The sequence below is a fragment of the Giraffa tippelskirchi genome, chromosome 6 (genome assembly GCF_054371585.1).
Source record: "Giraffa tippelskirchi isolate mGirTip1 chromosome 6, T2T-mGirTip1v1.2.pri, whole genome shotgun sequence".
Taxonomy (NCBI): Eukaryota; Metazoa; Chordata; class Mammalia; order Artiodactyla; family Giraffidae; genus Giraffa; species Giraffa tippelskirchi.
Window position 1 is genome coordinate 43,919,897 of NC_137280.1, and position 20,226 is coordinate 43,940,122.

At 38.3% G+C, this 20,226-nt stretch overlaps 1 protein-coding gene and 1 non-coding gene across 3 annotated transcripts in view; both read left to right on the plus strand.

The window, feature by feature from the left end:
* The window catches only part of NCOA2 (nuclear receptor coactivator 2), a 428,580-nt gene that overhangs the window by 31,469 nt on the left and 376,885 nt on the right, over positions 1 to 20,226 (plus strand). The gene's annotated exons all lie outside the window — the stretch shown is intronic.
* TRNAE-UUC (transfer RNA glutamic acid (anticodon UUC)) lies at positions 6,709 to 6,780 on the plus strand. The gene has a single exon. It is a non-coding gene; the product is annotated as a tRNA-Glu (tRNA).

Here is a 20,226-nt window from a genome sequence, read left to right on the forward strand (position 1 = left end):
GGAAGTTGGTCCAAATATTCCCCAAAAAGCCAAACTAATTTAACAGGAGAGTCAAGAAAAGCTTTCAAGGTATAAACGGATTTGACATGCCTTTTTTGGCCTGAGGGATCTTAGTTCTCTGACCAGGATTGCACACACATCCCCTGCAGTGGAAGTGCACAGTCTTAAGCACTGGACTGCCTGGAAAGTCCTGGATTTGAGATGCCGTAGGGGAAATGGCTGTCTGACTAGTAAGACACACAAGTACAAGAGAAGCAAAGTCAAGGCAAGAGGCAGGACAGCCTGTGGTCAAGTTGCCTAGTGGTGTAACCAGCGGGATGCTAGTTGGTAATGGTAGAACATAAGACTGGGAATGCATACTGTGACATTATAGAGGGTGTAATATGGGATGTTGCATCTAACTCATTAATAATTGGTAACTATTAAAGAGTTTTTAACAGAAAGGTAAAAAAAAATCAGTGTTGACTTCATGGGATGAATTCTACCAAACATTTACAGAAGAGTTAATACCAGTTCTTCACGAATTCTTCCAAAAATGAGAAGGTGAGAGACCACTTCCCAGCTTGTTCTATGAGACCACAATTACCCTGTTACTAAAACCAAGCAAAGACATCACAAGAAAAGAAAAATTTTTGATAGCAAAAAAAAATCCAATTAAAAAATGGGCAAAGGATATGAATCAGTATATCTCCAAGGAAGATATACAAATTGCCAATAATCACATGAAAAGATACTCAGCATCATTAGTCATAAGGGAATGCAAATCAAAATTGCAAGGGACCCTGCTTCATACCCACTAGTTTAGCTACGATAGAAAAGACAGTAACAAGTGTTGGTGAGAATGTGCAGAAATTGGAACCCCCGAAGTCCACTGGTGGGAATGTATGATAGTGCGTTAATTTTGGAAAACAGTGTGGCAGTTCCTTAAAGAGTTAAACATAGGGTTATATTATGACCCACCAATTCCATCCCTAAGTTTATCCCCAAGAGAAATGAAAACATGCTCACATAAAAACCTGTAAATGAATGTACACACAGCAATATTCCTAATATTCCAAAGGTAGAAACAATCCAAGGGTCCATCAACTGATGAACAGACAAAATGTGGTATCCATACATACTACAACATAGATGGTCCTTGAGAACAATATGCTAAGGGAAAGAAGCCTGGCACAAAAAGACCACATAGTCTATGATTCCATTTATGTGAAATGTCCAGAATAGGGAAATCTATAGAGGTAGAAAGGAGACTTGCGTTTGCCTAGTACTGGATGGTGAGATGAGAGGACTGGGACATGATATTTAAGGGACAGGAGTTTCTTTGGGGGATGATAAACATGTTCTAAAATTGATTGTGGTGATTATTGCACAGCTCTGTAGACATACTAAAAACCACTGAATTGTCAAAAAGGAAAATCAGTGCTATGTTTGAGGGAGATCACTGATGGGAGTGGAGAGAAACAGAGAGCAAGGGCATCAGTTATGAAGTGATTACTTTCCTAACATAAATCCAGAGAGAAGACATTTCAGGTCCTCTCTGCCTTGACTCTCCAGGCCCATTCTCATCAAATGCAATCAGAATACACTTAGTTACCAATCTACACTTGGAAACTTGAGAAATATGCTATAGGATGAGACTTGGGATGAGGAAATCATAAAAGAAATATCCAGCTCTCTAGAGATCATTTTTATTATATAAGTAACCAAATGCTTAACAAATAGACGGTAATTCAAGTCTATGCCCTGACCAGTAATACCGAAGAAGCTGAAGTTGAACAGTTCTATGAAGACCTACAAGACCTTCTAGAACTAACACCCAAAAAAGACGTCCTTTTCATTATAGAGGACTGGAATGCAAAAGTAGGAAGTCAAGAAACACCTGGAGTAACAGGAAAATTTGGCCTTGGAGTACAAAATGAAGCAGGGCAAAGGCTAATAGAGTTCTGCCAAGAGAACACACTGGTCATAGCAAACACCCTCTTCCAACAACACAAGAGAAGATGCTACACATGGACATCATCAGATGGCCAACACTGAAATCAGATTGATTATATTCTTTGCAGCCAAAGATGGAGAAGCTCTATACAGTCAGCAAAAAAAGACCAGGAGCTGACTGTGGCTCAGATCATGAACACCTTATTGACAAATTCAGACTGAAATTGAAGAAAGTAGGGAAAACCACTAGACCATTCAGGTATGACCTAAATCAAATTCCTTTTGACTATACAGTGGAAGTGAGAAATAGATTTAAGGGACTAGATCTGATAGACAGAGTGCCTGATGAACTATGGATGGAGGTTCATGACATTGTACAGGAGATAGTAATCAAGACCATCCCCAAGAAAAAGAAATGCAAAAAAGCAAAATGGCTGTCTGAGGAGGCCTTACAAATAGCTGTGAAAAGACGGGAAGTGAAAAGCAAAGGAGAAAAGGAAAGATATACCCATTTGAATGCAGAGTTCCAAAGAATAGCAGGAGAGATAAGAAAGCCTTCCTCAGTGATCAATGCAAAGAATTAGAGGAAAACAATAGAATGGGAAAGACTAGAGATCTCTTCAAGAAAATTAGAGATACCAAGGGAACATTTCATGCAAAGATGGGCTGGATAAAGGACAGAAATGGTATGGACCTAACAGAAGCAGAAGATATTAAGAAGAGGTGGCAAGAATACACAGAAGAACTGTACAAAAAAGATCTTCACGACCCAGATAATCACGATGATGTGATCACACACCTAGAGCTGGACATTCTGGAATGTGAAGTCAAGTGGGCCTTAGAAAGCATCACTACGAACAAAGTTAGTGGAGGTGATGGAATTCCAGTTGAGCTGTTTCAAATCCTGAAAGATGACACTGTGAAAGTGCTGCACTCAATATGCCAGCAAATATGGAAAACTCAGCAGTGGCCACAGAACTGGAAAAGGTCAGTTTTCATCCCAATCCCAAAGAAAGGCAATGCCAAAGAATGCTCGAACTATCGCACAATTGCACTCAACTCACACACTAGTAAAGTAATGCTTAAAATTCTTCAAGCCAGGCTTCAGCAATACATGAACCGTGAACTTCCAGGTGTTCAAGCTGGTTTTAGAAAAAGGAGAGGAATCAGAGATCAAATTTCCAACATCCTCTGGATCATCAAAAAAGCAAGAGAGTCCCAGAAAAACATCTATTTCTGCTTTATTGACTATGCCAAAGCCTTTGACTGTGTGGATCACAATAAACTGTGGAAAATTCTTAAAGAGATGGGCATACCAGACCATATGACCTGTCTGTTGAGAAACCTGTATGCAGGTCAGGAAGCAACAGTTAGAAGTGGACATGGAACAACCGACTGGTTCCAAATAGGAAAAGGAGTCCGTCAAGGCTGTATATTGTCACCCTGCTTATTTAACTTATATGCAGAGTATATCATGAGAAACTCTGAGTTGGAGGAAGCACAAGCTGGAATCAAGATTGCTGGGAGAAATATCAATAACCTCAGATATGCAGATGACACCACCCTTATGTCAGAAAGTGAAGAAGAACTAAAGAGCCTCTTGATCAAAGTGAAAGAGGAGAGTGAAAAAGTTGGCTTAAAACTCAACATTCAGAAAACTAAGATCATGGCATCCAGTCCCATCACTTCATGGCAAATAGATAGGGAAACGCTGGAAACAGTGGCTGACTTGATTTTCCTGGGCTCCAAAATCACTGCAGATGGTGATTGCAGCCATGACATTAAAAGACGCTTACTCCTTGGAAGGAAAGTTATGACCAACCTAGACAGCATATTAAAAAGCAGAGACATTACTTTGCCAACAAAGGTCCGTCTAGTCAAGGCTATGGTTTTTCCAGTGGTCATGTATGGATGTGAGAATTGGACTATAAAGAAAGCTGAGTGCAGAAGAATTGATGCTTTTGAACTGTGGTGTTGGAGAAGACTCTCAAGAGTCCCTTGGACTGCAAGGAGATCCAACCAGTCCATCCTAAAGGAGATCAGTCCTGGATGTTCATTGGAAGGACTGATGTTGAAGCTGAAACTCCAGTACTTTGACCACCTGATGCGAAGAGCTGACTTATTTGAAAAGACCCTGATGCTGGGAAAGATTGAGGGCAGGAGGAGAAGGGGACGACAGAGGATGAGATGGTTGGATGGCATCATTGACTCAATGGACACGGGTTTGGGTGGGCTCTGGGAGTTGGTGATGGACAGGGAGGCGTGGCGTGCTGCAGTTCATGAAGTCACAAAGAGTCGGACACAACTGAGCGACTGAACTGAACCGAACTGAAGTAACCAAAGGAAAAGGCCAGTTTCTCAATTGGTTTCTTAAAGATCAGGAATTTAAATTTCGATTCTAGGCAAGAGGTATTTAGCTGACGTGGAGCCTCACACCAAATGGTGAATGAGTTTCTGCTTTGTGCCTGACAAATAGTAGTCCTGCAGAATATTTTTAAAGTAAATTAACTGAATGAGTCTTAAGAATAGAAATAGATTTTATGGTAAGTGCTACATAAACATGGCCATGAAAGACACTGTGAGATGAGAAAGTAGCACAATCTTAAACTGGTGATGGAAGAAAAGTTATGAAGAAAAAGGAATATTCAATTATTTAATAAGACAGCAAGTCTCTAAAATATGTCATGTGTTTCTTCCATCCCTTTCAGGAAAAAAATATTGAAAAGAAAAAGAAATAAATTGTAAAGTTATATAAAGGAGTAAGAATATTGCACCCTAAAAATATAGAGAGACAAAAATCAATTAATGTAATCCATTTCATCAAAGTCCAAAGGAGGAAAATCATAGTCATATCGATAGATGCATAAAAAACATTTGATCAAATCCAATACTGGTTCATGATAAAAGGTCCCAGCCAACTAGAAATAAAGGGAAATTTTCTCAGCTTGAGAAAGAATAAAAATAAGAATTAATTATACATCCAGAGACCAAAGCCTTTTAAGGATGCCAAATGGAAAAACAAATCGTTACCCAAAATTTTGGTAAGGTAAAAAGTGCAATAAAGGAAAAAGATTAAGGAAAATAATAAGGAAATAAAAGAAAACAAAAGAAAATTGGGAATGAAAACAAAAATAAGGATCTGTCTTCAGTGTCCAAAACTGAAAATAATAGTCAGTCATCAGAAACACCACCCTGATACTGTCATGTTCTCCCAACCAGTTCTAGCCAGAGAGATCTGGTTTCTCTTATCTAGAGAGCTTCTGTTCTTTGTTCTAGGGAATAATTAGGAAGTTGAGAAGAAATAAGCCCAAGATTCAGGGATTACTAACTGCTGTCTCACAAGAATGATGATTAAAATATCGTGATTAAGAGTCAAGGACCTTCAGCCCCTTAGAGTGCTGATTACAAAGTGATTAGGAAGGATTACTGTGAGATTAACAATGTTTGCAAGGAAGATGATTTAATTCATTCCAGGCGTTAGGGACAGAGGTGGCAGATGGTTTCATTATACCAAGAGAAACTGTAAAACATACAAAATAAAAGACAGTTGATTTTTTACCCTATTTTCTTTGAAAAAGAGGGGGGAAGAAAAAAGCTCTTTATGGGAGAGAACATGCTTAAGGCTTACGTCATACCTTTTCATTTTGTTGAGAGTGTGAAAATGACGTGGTTAGTTTTTGTCTGGGAGGAATGGAGAGATCCAGATAATGAAAACATTAAGGGTAGGGTACCCATTTGGTCCTTTACGTATTAATTAAAAACCCTTTGATGAGAATTTTTGATGTAAACTAACTTGCTTGGTTCACAATTTAGACAGGTGTGGAAGGAAGCAGAGTAGTTTTAGATGCTCAAACTAGTACTTGCACATGCAGATGACATGTTAATGATTTTATCAACTGATGAGTCTGTAAAAAAAAATCCCTTGAATATTGAAGCATATGTTTAAAACAGCTGGTTCTAAAATAAGTTTAAGACCAGCTATTTGCTTGATAGGGCTGACAAATATGAACAGGTGATCATCTTGGAAGAGGTTGTTGTTTAAAAATGAACCAATTGGGAGTTTAGAAGGGTTTTTACAGAGTCAAAACAATGAAAAAAATCACACGGAAAATCAATGTACCAGATAAGTTACTGTCTCTAGCAGACTTGGAAGTTATTTTGTTGTACTGAATGTGTCATTAATCAAAAAAATTTTTCATTGCCTTGAGCCATATGGAAGTGATTTTCTATGTTTTTCTTGCTGTCCATTTGCAAAGTTATGTTTGAGGGAGCTGGCAAAGTGCCTTTAAAAAAACACTATCTTTACAAAGGTACCTTAATGAGCTGATTGAAGACAAGATTCTTTGCATGGCAACCATGAGGGATGTGGTAGTCTTAACTTGTAAGAAGAGTCTATGAGAAAGAACTTGATAAAAAAAATTCTTCCTCAAATGCTTCTGCTATTCTGAGACATAGCAATCATGTATACTAAGTATGCTGACTACTTAGAATTATCTAAGTAGAAGAACCTTTCCAGTCAGTACAGTTTGGAAGCATTATTTTATAATTTTTGAAAACCTTCTCTTGCCTGGAGAATCCCATGGACAGGGGAGCCTGGCAAGCTACAGTCCATAGGGTCATTAAGTCGGACATGACTTAGCAACTACACAGAATATGATGAAGAGACTTACTAATGTAGAACTATTAAAAGGCTGCTGAATCTGCCCCTGAAGGAAAATGATGTAAGAGAAAGAGCCAGGAGATGAGAGTTAAGATAGCTAGTTTTCTGGGAATTCCCTAATGGTCCAGTGGTTAGGACTTGGCACTTTCATTGCTGGGGCCCAAGTTCAATTCCTGGTCAGGGAACTAAGATTCTGCAAGCCAGGTGGCATGGCCAAAAAAAGAAGATAGCTGGTTTTCAGGACCAAGCCTGTTGTCACTCGCTCTTTGTCAACTTTGTTTTCTTCATTAGCAAAAAAGAGGGAGAAAAAAAGGTAACAGCACCTAATGTTTATGAAGTTCTCACTGTCTATCAGGCACTTTTTAAAAAGTTTACATATACTTATTTCATCTCCCCAAAACAAGTTGAAGTAAATATGATTATTGTCCCCATTTCACAGTAAACTGATTGGAGATTGTAAAATATATCAGACTGCCCACTGCTGTTGTTCGGTTGCTCAGTCATGTCCAACTCTTTGTGACCCCATTTACTGCAGCACACCAGACTTCCCTGTCCTTGACCATCTCCTGAAGCTTGCTCAAACTCATGTCCATTGAGTCTGTGATGCCATCCAACCACCTCATCCTCTGTGAACCACCTCTCCTTCTGCCTTCTATCTTTCCCAACATGAAGTTCTTATCCAGTGAGTCAGCTCTTCACATTGGGTGGCCAAAGTATTGCAGCTTCAGCTTCAGCATCAGTCCTTCGAGTGAATATTCATTGTTAATTTCCTTTAGGATTGACTGGTTTGATCTCCTTATAGTCCAAGGACTCTTAAGAGTCTTCTCCAACACCACAGTTGGAGAATTGAGAATTCTTCAGCGCTCAGCCTTCTTTATGGTCCAACTCACATCCATACATGACTACTGGGAAAACCATACTGCCCATAAGAATTGATTATTATGGACTTCCTTGGTGGTTCAGTGGCTAAGACTAAAGCTCTCAATGCAAGGCGCCTGGGTTTGATCCCTGATCAGGGAATTAGATCCTGTATGCCATAACTAAGAGTTCTCATGCTGCAGTTGAATATCCATTGTGCCACAACTAAGACTGGGTGCAGCCAAATAAATAAGAATGAATTATTAAAATGTAAAGTTGTAGGATTTTCGTTTTGTTTTGTTTCTTTGGCTGCACTGAGAGGCTTGTGGGATCTTAGTTCCCCTGACCAGGGATCATATTTCCAGTCCTCGGCAGGGAAGGCCTGGAGTCCTAATCATTGAACTGCCAGGAAATGGTGAAGAATCTGCCTGCAATGCAGGAGACCCACGCTCAATTCCTGGATAGGGAAGAGCCCCTGGAGAAAGAAATGGTTGCCCACTCCAGTATTCTTGCCTGGAGAATTCCATGGACAGAGGAGCCTGGTGGGCTACAGTCCATGCAGTTGCAAAGAGTTGGACATGACTGAGCAACTAAGCACATAAGCACCAGAATAAAGGAGCTAGATTAAAAGTTTCCTTGTATGCCCATTCATGCAAAAAAAAAAAAAAAAATCCTAGAAAACTAGAAATAGATGAATATGTTCCTAATTTGACAAAAGGAATCTATAAAAACATGCAATAAACATTACACTTGATGGTGAAATACTAAAAGTATTCACCACTGAAATCAAGAACAAAACATGGATGCTCATCATCACTATTTTTAATAACACTGAACTACAGTACTGATGCAATAAGTAAAAAAAAATTTATAAGAATGACAAAGGAAGAAATAAAACTGTCATTATTCACTGATGATGTGATTACATATGGAGAAAGTATGAGAGAATCTGCTCTGGATGTACCAAGATCACTATATTCATAAAATCAATATAAAATATCAATGTTATTTATATATAATGAAAACAATTAAAAATAAAATTTAAAAAATCACTTAGAAATTGCAAGTGTTGGCAAGCATGTGGAGAAAAGGAAACACTTGCGCACTGTTACTGGAAATGTAAACTGGTGCAGCCAGTATGGAAAACAGTATGGAGATTCCTAAAAAAGTAAAACCAGAGCTGGTAGATGATGCAGCAATTCTACTTCTAAGTATTTATTCAAGAAAAATGAAAACACTAACTCAAAAAGATATATGCATTTTCCCTATGTCTATCACAGCATTATTTACAATAGCCAAGACATGGAAACAATCTAAATGTCCATCAATGGATGAATAAGTAAAGAAAATGTTGGGACTTCCTGGTGATTCAGTGGTTAAGCCTCCAAACTTCCGCAGGAGGTTGGGATTCCTGGTCAGGGAACTAAGATCCCACATGCTGTGCAGCACACCAGGAAAAGAAAAGAGAATGATCTACATAAATACAAGAGAACAGTATTTGGCCATAAGAAAGAAAGAAATCTTGCCATTTGTGACAATATGGATGGACCTTGAGGGCATTATACTAAGTGAAATAAGTCACACAGAAAAAGATAAATAACATGTCATCACACTTCTCTGTGGATTAAAAAAAATGAGCTCATGGATATAGAAAAGGTGTGGTGTTTGCCTGAGGTGTGGTGAGGGTGAAAAAAATAAGTGCAGGGGATCAAAATGTACAAAATTCCAGTTATAAAATGAATAAATCATAAGGATGTACAACATGGTGATTATAGTTGATAATACTGCATTGCATAGTTAAAAATTTTCATCAAAAGAAAAAAAATTTGTAACTATTAGTATGCATGGTGATAGATGTTAACTGTACTCAGTGTGGTGATCATTTTGCAATGTACACAAATATCGAATCATCACATTAACTGGAAACTAGTATATGTTATCTGGGTCATGAAGATCTTAATGACCCAGATAACCACAATGATGTGATCACCCACCTAGAGTCAGACATCCTGGAATGCGAAGTCAAGTGGGTCTAGTGGAGGCAATGGAATTCCGTTGAACTATTTCAAATCCTAAAAGATGATGCTGTGAAAGTGCTGCACTCAATATGCCAGCAAATTTGGGAAACTCAGCAGTGGCCACAGGACAGGGAAAGGTCAGTTTTCATCTGAATCCCAAAGAAGGGCAATGCCCAAGAATGTTCAAACTATGGCACAATTGCACTCATCTCACACGCTAGTAAAGTAATGCTCACAATTCTCCAAGGGAGGCTTCAACAGTACATGAACCGTGAACTTCCGGATGTTCAGCTGGATTTAGAAAAGGCAGAGGAACTAGAGATCAAATTGCCAACATCTGTTGGATCATAGAAAAAGCGAGAGAATTCCAGAAAAGCATCTACTTCTGTTTTATTGATTACACCAAAGCCTTTGACTTTGTAGATCACAACAATCTGTGGAAAATTCTGAAAGAGATGGGAATCCCAGACCACCTGACCTGCCTCCTGAGAAATGTGTATGCAGGTCAAGAAGCAACAATTAGAACTGGACATGGAACAACAGACTGGTTCCAAATAGGAAAAGGAGTACATCAGTGTTGTATATTGTCACCCTGCTTATTTAACTTATATGCAGAGTACATCATGAGAAACGCTGGGCTGGATGAAGCACAAGCTGGAATCAAGATTACCGGGAGAAATATCAATAACCTCAGATATGCAGATGACACCACCCTTATGGCAGAAAGTGAAGAAGAACTAAAGAGCCTCTTGATGAAAGTGAAAGAAGAGAGTGAAAAAGCTGGCTTAAAACTCAACATTCAGAAAACTAAGATCATGGCATCTGGTCCCATCACTTCATGGCAAATAGTTGGGGAAACAGTGGAAATAGTGGAAGACTTTACTTTCTTGGGCTCCAAAATCACTGTAGATGGTGACTGCAGCCATGAAATTAAAAGACGCTTGCACCTTGGAAGAAAAGCTATGAACCTAGACAGCATATTAAAAAGCAGAGACATCACTTTGCTGACAAAGGTCTGTCTAGTCAAAATCATGGTTTTTCCAGTAGTCATGTATGGGTATGAGAGTTGGACTACAAAGAAACCTGAGCATCAAAGCATTGATGCTTTTGAACTGTGGTGTTGGAGAAGACTCTTGAGAGTCCCTTGGACAGCAAGGAGATCCAACCAGTCAATCCTAAAGGAAATCAGTTCTGAATATTCATTGGAAGGACTGAAGCTGGAGCTAAAACTCCAATATTTTGGTCACCTGATGTGAAAAACTGACTTATTGGAAAAGATCCTGATGCTGTGAAAGATTGAAGGCAGGAGAAGGGACAACAGAGGATGAGATGGTTGGATGGCATCACCAACTCAATGGACATGAGTTTGAGCAAGCTCTGGGAGTTGGTGATGGACAGGGAAGCCTGGTATGCTGCGTACATGGAGTTGCAAAGAGTTGGACACAACTGAACGACTGAACTGACTGAGTATGTTATATGTTGATTATATGGCAATATAAAATATATCACTTAGCATTTTAAAAATCATGCTATCTGGGAATAATCTGATGAAATTCAAAACACCTTCATAATGTGCGCTCCGCTTCTTGCTCCTGTGTGAGTTTGGTCTGCAGGGGGGCCCTGTAGGCTACTCACGCAGGACCAAGACGCAAATAAAAAAAAAACAAACAAACAAAAAAAAAACCACCTTCATAGAAAAATCACAGAACTATATTGAAAGAAAAATAAATAAAACTCTAAATATATAGAATGAACATGCTACATTTGTGGATTGAAAGACACTGCTGTAAAGATGTAGCTCTTCCCAAATTGATCTAAGATATTAAATGTAAATCCAATTTAAGCCCCAACAGGTTTTTAGGCAAATTTACTACCTGATTCTAAAATTTATTTGGAAATTCAAAGGGCCAAGAATAGCAAAGATAGTTATAAAGAAGAACAAGGTTAATAAACTTACAAAACTGCAATAATGGATTAGTGTGTCATTCTTATAAAAATAGACAAATAGACCATTGGAACTGAACAGAGAGTTTAGACACAGAATGAGTGTGGTATCATGAGGAAAGCAGTGGTCTTTTCAAATCATGCCGAGTTAATTGATATCCATATAAGAAAAAAAAAGTGAAAATTGAATCTTATCTCTCACCTCAAACAAGATTAATATTAGAGAATTTTAATTACAAACATGAAACAGTAATACTCCTAGAAAGAAGACAGATGAGAGTATTTTCATGAGTTTGAGATAGGTGACAATTTTCTAAAATAGGACAAACCATAAAGTACAAATCATAAAGATGAAGATCTGAAAATTGGACTATATTAAAATAAAAATGTATGTTTATCAGTATCATTAAAACAGTGAAAAGGAAAACAGCCAAGTGGGAAAAGATATTTGTAGTACAAATATTCAATCCCCAAATTGTATCTATTGGGCTGGCTGAAAAGTTCATTTGGGTTTTTCTGTTACAGCTTAAAGAAAAACTCGAATGAACAAATGGAAAAACCTGAATGAACTTACTGGCCAACCCAATATATGTGAAGCATTTCTACTAGTCGATAGAAGAAAGCAGCCTACTTGATAGAACAATGGGCAAAAGATTAAAATTGGTATTCCATAAAAAGGATACCCAATCAATAAACCTGTGACAAGGTGCTTGTTTTATTGATCACCAGCAAAGTGCAAATTAAAACCATTGCACGCCCACCGAAATAGCTAAAATGAACAAGACTAACAGTACAAAATGTTGTCAAGAATGTGAAGCAAATTGAACTTTCATACACTGCTGGTACAAGTGTAAATGTGTATTACAACTTTGAAAACCTGTTTGACAATATCTACTAAAATTGGACTTAAATCCTCCATTTTTCACTGTATAACCAAGGGAAGCCTACATATACAAGTACCAAAAATCAAAACCAAAATATTCTTATCAGGACTCTCCATAATAGCTTGAAACTCAAAACAATTCAAATGTTCATCAATATTTGATAGCTACATTATGAATATGTATATTATGATATTTTTATATAATGGAATACTATACAACAATGGGACTTCCCAGGTGGCTCACTGAGTAAAGACTCGCCTACAATGTAGGAGATGTAAGAGACATGGGTTCAGTCCCTGGATCGGGAAGATCCACTGGAGGAGGGCATGGCAACCCACTCCATTGTTCTTGCCTGGAGAATCCCATGGACACAGGAGCCAGGTGGGCTACAGTCCATAAGGTTGCAAAGAGTTGGACACAACTGAGCCCAGCACACAGCACACACACACAATAATGAGGACGGACAGCCAACAACATTATGATTGATTTTCACAAACGTTAATGTTGAATGAAAATCAGATTCAAAATGATACTTCTAACTGCATTTTTACAAAGATCGGAAACAGGTAAAACTATGATGAAAGAAGTCAGAATAGTAGTTAGCTCTGGAGTGAGGAATGCCTAATCGGGGGCACCTGGGGGCTTCCTATGGTGTTGGTTATAATCTTTTTCTTGATCTGAGTGGTGGTCATGTGGGTGTGTTCACTTTACAAAAATTTATTTGGCTGAACCTTTCTGTAAATGTAATACTTCAATAAAACGTTTACCAAAAAAGAAGTTCCCTTCTAGGTTTACACATCTATGAAAATTTAGAATTTGAAACAAACAGAGGGTATAAACTTAATCAGTTGTTCTTCAAACAGTTCTTGAGGACTGTGTTGAAATGATGACTGTGACATTACAAGCACTGGAAGAAAAAAAAAGACACATGGGATTTGAATTTTTTTTTTAATTAACAGTGTAAGTCAGAAATTCATTTTACTACTATGACAAAGAAGAGCATTTATTGTTGACTTAGCTAAGAAAATATATCCACTACTATGCTCTTTTTTAATTTAAGTTTTATTTTATATTGAAGTTCATTTGATTTACAATTTTGTTTAAGTTTCAAGTATCCCCACTACTATACTCTTTCTGTTTCTGAATAAGTAATTCTCCCTTTTTACATTTCTTTATTTCCAGAGTGTCTGGAAATAAATTCAAATTTCTAATGTTCCTAAGTTTCATGTTTTCATGGAACTTTATATGCATTACTTTTCTTTTCCCTTAACCAACAATTCGCACTTTTTGTTGTGAGAATTTTTGTGAAGCAAGGTTCTTTTCCCTTAACCAACAATTCGCACTTTTTGTTGTGAGAATTTTTGTGAAGCAAGGTTCAACTTCAGAGTAGCTAGTGTAAATTCTCAGGCTACCAGGCTAGTGAAAATAACAAACTACAGTTAAGACTTTCTTGTAACTTATGAAAAACAGTTTAGAGCAGCATTCCAAATACATTTCAAATACACTATCATTGAAACTTAAATTGTGGATAGGGGAAGCTGATCAATAATCTGCTAAGCCAAAATGCTTATGACAAAGTTGAAAGATTTTATTCCTTTCACTAATCAAGGCAAGATAACTAAAAATTACCTACAGTATAGCACAGGGAACTCTACTCAGTACTCTGTAACGACCTGCATGGGAAAATAATCTAAAAAAGAGTAAATATATGTATATGTATAACAGATTCATTTTGCTGTACAGCAGAAACTAATACAACATTGTAAATCAACTATTTGTTGTTCTTGTTTAGTCGCTCAGTCATGTCCAACAATGTATGCTAATTAAAATTAAAAAAAAAAATCAAGGCAGAAACAGGAGAGCATATGTAAGTTACAGCTTTACCTGAAACCCTGATTTTACAATTTCCATGTTAGAACTTCCTGAATCCTTAGGAAGCTAATTCTAGAACAAGTCTATTTCATTTCTCAGAAGGCACATATACCATAAAGGACTGAGTAGTACATTTCTACTTATTGAAAAACTTCTGTATTCCAGGTTTCTGAGAGCCTTTAGGAGTACACTGCCTTTGGGCAAATTCAGATCTGGTAAATAAACAACTGAGATTCTTCTCATAAACACAGATAGCTAGAAGCAAAATTCTTCAGCCCTGAGTTGGAATTTCTCCTGGGAGAAATCAAACTCTTCTGTCTTTCAGAAACTGTCATTGCCCTTAGGCAAAAAAGTTTAGAGCCTGTTTTCATCGATACTGGAACCTGTGCTACGATTATACCCCTCCTACCCTCCTAACCTTTCCTTATCAAAAGGCTTCTGCTAACAAGAAGGGAACAGGTTGAAGCCCAAAGTCTTTGAAGTGGACACTCATCTTATCAGGAACTAATCTGTGACGTCAATATCCCTAAGATGTAAAACCCCAAACTACCATGTTTGAAGCCAATTTGGCCAATTTTCTTCCTTGTGTCACCCAGCTGATGTAAAGAATATTATTGTCCGTTAAGCATACATCTAGGATGGCGCAAACCAAGACTCTGCAATTGCACTCTGAACAGTGTTTTGAAGGCCAGAGTGACATTTGACCAGGACCAGATGCCATGATCTTTGTTTTTATAATGTTGAGTTTCAAGGCAGCTTTTTCACTCTCTTCTTTCACCCTCATTGAGAGGCTCTTTAGTTCCTTTTCACTTTCTACCATTAAAGTGGTATATCTGTATATCTGAGGTTGTTGATATTTTCCCCCACAATCTTGATTCCAGCTTGTGATTCATCCAGCTCAACATTCCGCATGATGCACTCTGCATAGAAGTTAAATAAACAGGGTGACAATATACAACTTTGTGGTATTCCTTTCTCAATTTGGAACCAGTCCATTGTTGCATGTTGCGTTCTAACTGTTGCATCTTGATCTGCATACAGATCAAGGTTGAAGCAAGGTTCAACTTCAGAGTAGCTAGTGTAAATTCTCAGGATACCAGGCTAGTGAAAATAACACTTTCAGGAGACAGGTAAGGTGGTCTGCTACTCCCATCTCTTTAAGAATTTTCTGCAAGTTGTTTTGATCCACACAATCATAGGCTTTAGTGTAGTCAATGAAGCAGAAGTAGATGCTTTTCTAGAGCATTATGTGGCATTCAGTTCAGTTCAGTTCAGTTGCTCGTCGTGTCCGACTCTTTGCGACCCCATGGACTGCAGCACGCCAGGCCTCCCTGTTCATCACCAACTCCCGGAGTTTACCCAAACTCATGTCCATTGAGTCGGTGATGCCATCCAACCATCTCATCCTCTGTCATTCCTTTCTCCTCCTGCCTTCAATCTTCCCCAGCATCAGGGTCTTTTCAAATGAGTCAGCTCTTCACATCAGGTGGTCAAAGTATTGGAGTTTCAGCTTCAACATCAGTCCTTCCAATGAACACTCAGGACTGATCTCCTTTAGGATAGACTGGTTGGATCTCCTTGCAGTCCAAGGGACTCTCAAGAGTCTTTTCCAACACCACAGTTCAAAAGCATCAATTCTTTGGCACTGAGTTTTCTTTGTAGTTCCAACTCTCACATCCATACATGACTACTGGAAAAACCATAGTCTTGACTAGATGGACCTTTGTTGGCAAAGTAATGTCTCTGCTTTTTAATATGCTGTCTAGGTTGGTCATAACTTTCCTTCCAAGGAGTAAGCGTCTTTTAATTTCATGGCTGCAGTCACCATCTGCAGTGATTTTGGAGCCCCCAAAAATAAAGTCAGCCACTATTTCCACTGTTTCCCCATCTGTTTGCCATGAAGTGATGGGACCAGATGTCATGGATCTTAGTTTTCTGAATGTTGAGCTTTAAGCCAATTTTTTCACTCTTCTCTTTCACTTTCATCAAGAGGCTCTTTAGTTCTTCTTCACTTTCTACCATAAGGGTGGTGTCATCTGTATATCTGAGATTATTGATATTTCTCTCCGCAATCTTGATTATAGCTTGTACTTATTCCAGCCCAGCATTTCTCATGATGTACTCTGCATATAAGTTAAATAAGTAGGGTGACAATATACAGCCTTGACGTACTCCTTTTCCTATTTGGAACCAGTCTGTTGTTACATGTTCAGTTCTAACTGTTGCTTCCTGACCTGCATACAGGTTTCTCAAGAGGCAGGTCAGGTGGTCTGTTATTCCCATCTCTTTCAGAATTTTCCATGGTTTAGTGTGATCCACACAGTCAAAGGCTTTGGCATTATGAATATGTATTTTTCAAATTAGATCACCTAACATTTTGTGTTTGGTCACTCAGTAGTGTCTGATTCTTTGCGGCCCCATCGATTGTAGCCTGCCAGGTTCCTCTGCCCATGGGATTCTCCAGGCAGCCATCCTGGAGTGGGGTTCCATTTCCTTCTCCAGAGGATCTTCCCAACCCAGGGATCGAACTCGTGTGTCCTGCATCTCCTGCATTGGCAGGTGGATTCTTTACCCCTAACACCACCTCGGAAGCCCCACCTAACATCCTAAAGTCAGAGTAATCAAAAGAGTAAGCATTTCTCAGAGACTGTAATTTGTGTAACAAGTTAAAGTCCTGAGTACATTAAATATGGTATAAACATTCTAAGAAGTTCAAGTTCTATGTCAAACTTGAAGTCAAAGCACACAGAGGGGAAAGGAGTTCACAAGGATTAGCCATGAAAACAGGGGATGGTGTCACTCTTCATTCTTCATCTGCTCTGGAATAGAAGTGAATCATTCCCATCTAAGGGGCTTTTTGCACATCCCATATGTCTTTCCCACACCCCATTTGAATCTGAAAATAGCATGTGAGTTTTCTGTGTTGCAACTGCCATATTTTACTGATTTTAAGACATATTTTCCCCATTTTTATCTCTCTGAAATTGGAATATATTTACAATTGGTGGCATCTGACCAATGACATTTGTCAGCATTTTAAATTTCTTGGTGCTACATAAAATAATAATGCATCTTACAATTAACCCAGTGTGTAGGTGTGAATGCTCAGTTGTGTCTGACTCTTTGCCGCCCCATGGACTGCAGCCTGTCAAGCTCCTCTGTCCATGGGTTTTCCCTGGCAAGAATACTGGAGTCAGTTGCCATTCCCTTCTCCAGGGAATCTTCCTGACACAGGGATTGAACCCACATCTCCTGAGTCTCCTGCATTGGCAGGCAGATTCTTTACCACTGAGCCCATAATTAACCCTGCCTTAGAATAAATCAAGTATTGTATATATAAATGAAACTACTTCCTCAAATGCCAGAGAATTCTTCCAGGGGCAGTTATTTCAATATTTTTCCTGACAGAAATTAGATTAAAGGAGATTTAAAGATATACTAGGCAAATTTGATGTATGAATCTTATTTGAATCCTGATTTAAACAAACTAACTATAAAGGACATTTTGGAGGCAATCAGAAAAATTTGAGCACAAACTGGATACTAGATGATATTAAGAAATTACTGTTCACTTTTAAACTGTGCACTAATATTGTGACTTAAGAAAAAGGCTACTGGAACTTCAGCAGTCCAGTGGTTAGGATTCTGCCTTCCAGTGCAAGAGGGACACAGGTTTGATCCCTGTTCAGGGAACTAAGTTTCCACATGGCTTGGGATGTGGCCAAACTTTAAAAAAAAAAAACAAAACTATCTTTGAGACATACATATTATGAAATATGAAATATTAGTGAAATATTATGGATGAAATAATATAATATCTGGGATTTACTTTAAATAATCCAAGGAAGGGATGCAGGGGACATAGAGGATGGTGATAAATGATTGGCCATATGTTGATAATGGCTGAAGTGGAAAGATGGGTTCATTATACTCTTCTCTTTTCTTCTGTATATATATTAAAATTCCCACAATGAAAAAACTTTTTTAAATGTCCTAAATTCTGAGCGATTAGGTTTTGTTTTATCATATTAGTATTTCTACAAAGACACTCCATGTGTGTGTGTGTTAGTCGCTCAGTATTGTCTGACTCTTTGCGACCTCATGAACTGTAGCCTTCCAGGCTCCTCTATCCGTGGGATTCTTCTGGCAAAAATACTGGGTGGGTTGTCATGCCCTTCTCCAGGGGATCTTCCTGACCCAGGGATCAAGCCCCAGTTTCCTGCATTGCAGGCAGATTTTTTAACATCTGAGCCACCAGGGAAGCCCCACAAAGACACTCTTTATATCCATTAAATTATTTAAAAAATAGATTTCAATTCTCTTCAGTGTTCCTCCAAATATTATGTAAATAAATTTCCTCAACGAAATGTATTTACAACCTACATAGCATCTATTTATTGAATGCTTCTGTAAGCATTCCAAATATTTGGTAGTATTTAAAACTGTAAAACCCTGGGAACTCACTGATGTTCCAGAGGTTAGGACTCAGTGCTGTCATTGCCAAGGGTTCAGGTTTGATTCCTGGTCAAGGAACTAAGATCCCAAAAGCCGTGTAGTCTGGCCAAAAAAGAAAGAAAGAAAGAAACTGCAAAACTCTAACAAGTACAACTTTCTCTCCAGAAAGTATACATTTTTAGAAAAGACATGCTAATGAAGCAGGAACAGTGTAGCACAGCGGGAGAGACAGACAGTTAAAGTCAGGTCTAGCTCCACCACTAAAAGGTATAAATAAACAAAAAAAAAGAAAGGAAAAAGAAAGAAACAGAAAGAAAAAACAAACAAAAAGCTATGAGACTTGGAGTGAATTAACCAAGTCTATCTTTTATTAAATTAGGATAATATTAACTGTTCTATCTGCTGTAGAGTGTTTGGAGATTCAAATAAATAGTAAATATAACAGCCTCTTAATGGTTGAAAAAAAATTTAAACTGTGCTCTTTATAGCAAGCCTTCAATAAAATGTACCATTAGATTAGAATCTGAGGTCCTGTCAATACAGCGGCTGGGAGAAAAAAAAAATCAGCCATCTCCTGATTGTTCTGCTATGTGCCACCAAACCATCAGTTTGGCTGAGTTTCTCACTGGCTTATCCAAACAAAGCAGATGTTTCAGTCCTATTGTTGCAGTCCTCAAAAGTCAGCCCTTGGCCACACGTGAAGTCAAGCACTGCCTGGGCACCACGTGTTGGGCAGCTCTGCAAGGTTCCTTCTGACTCTGTGCTGATGAGGTTAAAGGAAGGGAAGTGTTGGGTGAATAGCTTCAGCACAAATCTGATCAGGTTTCATAGGACCCTGTTTGAGACCTTAAAAGACAATCCACCTGAACTTGCACACACAGCAAGCAAGAGAAGCCCCTGCTTTGCCTGGGCCCTTCATATGTGTTGGTATAGTTCCAGATAGTGCTGAAAGTTAGAGACTTTCTGAAAATATCTGTCCTCAAAGCCTCTTTCATTTGTTCTGTGTTTCTTTCATCCCTGTTGGTAATGTACTTAGCCCAATCTTGGCAGGATGGCTTCCCTGGTGTGTGTTAGGGAGAACTGTCCAAGTATACATATAGAGAAAATGAGAGAGTTGGAACTGAAAGATAAGGGCATATCAAGCCCCATAATATTTTGAATCCCTTAAAGAAGACAGTCATGTCTTTAATTTATTAAAATGCTTACATCATTTCTTTGTGAAACCTTCACTGTTTCAGAAACAAATCTCAGTCACTCTTTTCACTCTCCCTTAGAATTTATGTTCCACTGGAAAAATAAGACAAGTTTTTCAGATGATTTTCTCTTTCAGCCTCAACAACTTTCTTATTACAACTTATTTGTATAATCAATGCTGCCATTGTTAGGCTGTGTGATCTTGCACAAGTCAATCTCTCTGATCAACTGCCCTCCTAAAGTGTAAAATGAGTGGGTTTGATCTGCTGTTCTTTTTAGCTCTCTAATTTTATGAACTTCTGTATTCTTTAATGCTTACCAGAATGCTTACAAAAGAGATGCTTTTATTGATAGCATTTTCATGCCTACTGAGGTTTAACCAACAAATAATTTCTCTTACAATTCT